This window comes from Pseudoliparis swirei, chromosome 18 (assembly GCF_029220125.1).
Source record: "Pseudoliparis swirei isolate HS2019 ecotype Mariana Trench chromosome 18, NWPU_hadal_v1, whole genome shotgun sequence".
Taxonomy (NCBI): domain Eukaryota; kingdom Metazoa; phylum Chordata; class Actinopteri; order Perciformes; family Liparidae; genus Pseudoliparis; species Pseudoliparis swirei.
In genome coordinates this window covers 18,329,073-18,333,730 of record NC_079405.1, presented here as the reverse complement: position 1 = coordinate 18,333,730, position 4,658 = coordinate 18,329,073, and the positions used below count along the sequence as shown (strand labels likewise).

General features: G+C 42.1%; 1 long non-coding RNA gene across 1 annotated transcript; it reads right to left on the bottom strand.

The window, feature by feature from the left end:
* Nucleotides 1–2,538: 2,538 nt before the first annotated feature.
* LOC130208774 (uncharacterized) lies at nucleotides 2,539–3,201 on the bottom strand. Its single transcript, XR_008834482.1, has 3 exons — nucleotides 2,965–3,201; nucleotides 2,733–2,877; nucleotides 2,539–2,620 (listed from the first exon to the last, which is right to left on the bottom strand). It is a non-coding gene; the product is annotated as an uncharacterized LOC130208774 (long non-coding RNA).
* Nucleotides 3,202–4,658: the final 1,457 nt, after the last annotated feature.

Genomic DNA, 4,658 nt, shown 5'->3' with positions numbered 1-4,658 from the left:
TGATCATTTCAAATACATCATGCAATATTAAAGGTTCACTTTCATATGGACGAAAAAACCCATAGGTTGCTGTTACAGGTAAAACTTCCTTATGGTTCTTGCCCGCCAAGCGACCACCATTCTGGCATGAAGTGAACCTGTTCTTGCAGACAAACATGCATTTAACTGATTCATCACACATTCTAGTTCCTGCAAATGATTTAACCCTATACCGGTACTTATTAGATGCACAGTTTATAATACACCTCAATTCAACATGTATTTTTGCTAAAACGCTAGTACATTTGCTATGGGAATCATTTGAGTAGTACATGCATTTTATTGTAACATACTCTGATTTTTATAAATTTAGCACTTCATCCTTCTGGAAAGATAATCCAACATGTGACGTGGTGATCTTGGACTTCTTCTTTCAACAACCTTTAGGTTGTCGTCTTGGCTGAAATGCCTTCTAGTCCTGCTTCCTCCATGTAGTCCGAGTCCTTCAGATAGTCCGAAATGGGAAACAGGTTCGGTAGTCCAATCACCATTTGAGCAAACTGGGCCTTTGTCCCTCGATCGATTTTCATCATGTTCATCATCTGAGCCAGTTGGAGGTCAGCCATAACACCCATCTGTTTGTCCATAGTTCTCCGACACCGCCTCCTCAGGAACATGCCAATAGAAAAGCTACAATTAGTACTATCAATGCGATAATGCCCGTATTTACCAATACAGACCCCCATTCTCCAAACATTTGGTCTAGCCAATCCCATAACCATCCCCCCTTGCCAGCATTTCTAAGTGTAAACTATGACAATGCTGGCATAGGTCCTGGTCTATCATGGGTTTGAATATATGTGGTTGCATCGTACTCAACTGATTCATGGGTTCTGGCTTCTCTCCAAGATGGATGAAGGGTCATCATCTGGCTGCTGTCCTGCATGCTCTTTGATGTCGTCACAGGTTCCACCATCGTCAGTCTCTCCTTCCCCATGCTCCCCGTCAGTGTCCATATCAGGAAGCTCATTAGTTTTAACACATGTTCCAGGCTCACCTTGTTGGCCATTGTCATCCGCTTTCAACAGTCCTTGGCTTTGTCCTTTGTGCAAAGACTCAAGTGATACCACGTTGTACTTCCTTCGACCTGGACCGCTGTTGGCGTTGCTCGCACCACTCTGTAGGGACCTTCCCGTCTTGGCTCGTGCCACTTTTGTCGGAAAATCTTGGTGTTCACCTGGTCCCCTGGTACCACTGGTTTCTCTGGTTTCTGGTCGGACCTCGGTTCCTTTCCCTTCTCCTGGAGATAGATGGATCTATGTATGGCAGTTAGTTGCTCCATATAGTCTTTTAGCTCCAGCTGCTCAAGTGGGGGTCCTTTGTAGGGTCCCCTGAGTTGATGATTTCCCCCAACAAGCCTCATAGTTAATGCAGTGCATGTAGTCACTTGCTTTTACCTGGTTCCCAGATTGCTGACTTGGGATCAGTGTTCCACTACCAGCTTTTAGGACTTATTATTATGAGCACGGTTTCCTTTGTTTCTGATGAGGTCTAAATGCAATTTTCATTCCTTTGATTTCAAAAGAAAAGCGATTGCTTGTGCTACAGCTGATTCCCTGCTGCGTTTGCTCGTTAAGTGCTTCGCCATTTTCTGGCAGTACAGACAATAGTGCGTTTTACTGTAATCTCTTGCACCGTCTCTTTTTCAGCTTCATTACTGACATCTGCAAGGATTGTTTCAGAGTTTTGACTCCGCTCTCTTATCTTTATCTGAGGAAATACTGGCCAATGTCTTATTTCTATAAGTCCTTTGTGGCTTCCTCTGTTTCACCAATGGAACCTTGCTCTTATGATCGCTAAATTCCTCTGAACTGCTTTCATGTATTGAGTCTTTTGTGGTGTATTCAACACCACTGCTTTGACTGCTTATAGAGGCTTCATCAGACAGCTGGCTAATTGACTCCAGATATTCTTTGGTCATCTACAATTTAAATATACAAGATGATTATAGTTAAATTATCTTCAAGAAAAAAAAGTAAGTAGGCATAAACATCTTACATTGTCATTGAGGTCCCCTTAAAACCTGAGCAAATCAATCCACCATTCAGGGTAAGGTGCACTGTCAGGGTTGTGTTACAGGGTTTTTCCTGGGTCAAAATGGGTCTTCGGTGCTCCCAAAAAAACACGGTCTGTGTTGCCATGTCACCGTAATTAGCAGACATCTATGTATTTATTTTTCATAAATAATGGAGGCTCTGCTTGAGGAAATCATTTTGCTTCCACTTTAGATTAAAATAGATAGGCTAATAGATTGACAATAGTCCAAGCCTCATGTATTGTTCAAAGATTATCAAGGTTTACCTCTTTACATGTCAGAAATGGAACACAAAAATTCTTAAATTCAAGTTTATCTATTACTATTCATTTTTATTATACAAACTAAGCTAAGGGGAGGCAGTCAGTTGCAGAGGTCACATCCAGCTTGTGAACATTTCACCCTCCGCTTTTTGTTGGCCACTTGGTAGAAGGATCTGACAAGGCCATGACAGTCTATCTCATCGGCGTCTGGTCCGTCGATGGCCACCCTGCAGCACACATCAAGGTGGTCGTCCTTGAGGCGGTTCCTCAGTGGTGTTTTCACCTGTTGAAAACGTAATGGAGTCGTATAATCAAATCATATCAACAACCCTTTAACGTTTTGGGATGTGGCATATACTCTATAGCTGATTACACATCAAGTTATTTCTATTCACCAGCTTGAGGGCAGAGAACAACCGCTCAACATCTGCAGTCTGGACAGGTGCAGTGAGGGCAACAGCGGCTGCCAAGCTCAGGGAGGGATACATGGCAGAGGCCTCAGGAGACACCAGCCAGAGGAACCTCCTCCAGGGATTTAGACTGCAAGCGCATAAAAACAATGGATAATTAAAATTTTAGTATGAAGAATATTAGTAATTATTAAATGTACTGCACGTTGTCACTGACCCTTAGGTCTGGGATCTTGACCCTCTGTGAAGGTGTCCCACTCTTGCAGTAGAACAGACTCCTCCAGTCTGGGGATCTGCTTTGCCAGAGCCTGCATCTCTTTTACACCAAAGTTTGGAGCAGGGTTTGACAGCACTTTACTTGGTGTAAAAACATCAATGCTTTGCAGGGCACTGGTGCTGGGGAAGCGGTTGTCGATGTTCTCAACCAGCATGAGGAATGGTTCCATCACCTAGTATTAAAATAAATCATGTAAAATTAATCAACTAACTATCCTATATATATATATATATATTAGGGCTGTCAATCGATTTAAAAAAATTAACTAATTAATCGCACATTTTGAAATTCATTAATCGTGATTAAAAGTTATTTTATTCTTCTTTTTAAAGACAAAACTTCCCACAGAGCTGTGTTTTCAAAGAGGCTCCTACCTATAAAGTGCCAGTGAGGTATTTAATATCGTGGATGATAAATTGTTTCTTCAGTGAAACATCCAGATTAGTAAAAAAAAAAGAAGTATATTTGAGACCCCATTGGTCCTGTCATCTTTAACATTGAACAGCAGTAGAACTAGTGGCCTTGATAAACTAACTGACATTCAAATATGTTAACCCTCTGGAGGCTGGGGTCATGTTCTACATTTTACAAAAAAATGTAAATTCACCTTTTAAAGGCGTTTGCATATGACACATACCCACGTGTTATACATCAAACATTCCAGAACAATCTCAGCTCTTTATAATGAGGCTCAGCTGTCCTTGTGCCGTGTTCTCTGGTTCTCTGACTGACAGGTTGCTAATGAGCCTCACCTGTGTGGTGGGAGGTCCTTTGTGATTTACTGAGTGTTCATTGGTTGTTTTTTCGCAAAATGTTGACAGACAAACGGATTGACAAATCACGTTGAAGGTTTCGTGTGACGAGTTCTTTCCGCGCCGCGTCACCCGACACGTCGCCCCTCCGTTCCTCTGTGTATCAGAGGGGGAGACGGGAGGAAGGGGGAGCAGGAGGAAACCCGACTGATTCATCCACGAGTTTAAACTGATTTCTGCTCCTTATTTTCGCGGAGAAATAATTGTTTTAAAAACGGAAACAGTGTTAAACCGGACTGCCGCGGTTTGACACTCAGAGGAGTGTAAAAACTTCAACGAACACCGGAAGTAAACAAAGTTGCGTTAATTGCTGACGGTCTCCCACACACATTTAGCGCGTCAACACGGTATATTTGCTATTTAAATGATTTGGTATATAATGTTTTTTGACAGGATATATAATATTTTTTTCATTTTTTTCTCCCATCTCAACATTTTAAGAGGGGCGGCGCCCTAGCGCCCTCTATGGACGCACCGCCACTGCTACAACCTATAATACAGTTATAAAACAATGTCCCAGACAACAGGCATCGTACTATCAACACGTATACTATTTTTTTATTTTGTTGTGGACAACTACATACCTCCTGATCCACTTGAGAAAAGTAAAGGTTCCTTCTCTGAAATATCTGGAACTGTCTGTGCAGCTTTTCATGCACAACCTTAATAGTAAAGAGAGTTATTATTAGAAAAGTACAATAAACAGTCTAGAAATAAGTCACTCTCTTACTGTACCTGCATCAGACAAAGGGCTGGAGGGAAGAACTCATGTTTGGCAAAGTTGTAGAGCCCCTCAGCTGTGGGCTCCTGCCTGGCCTGCCG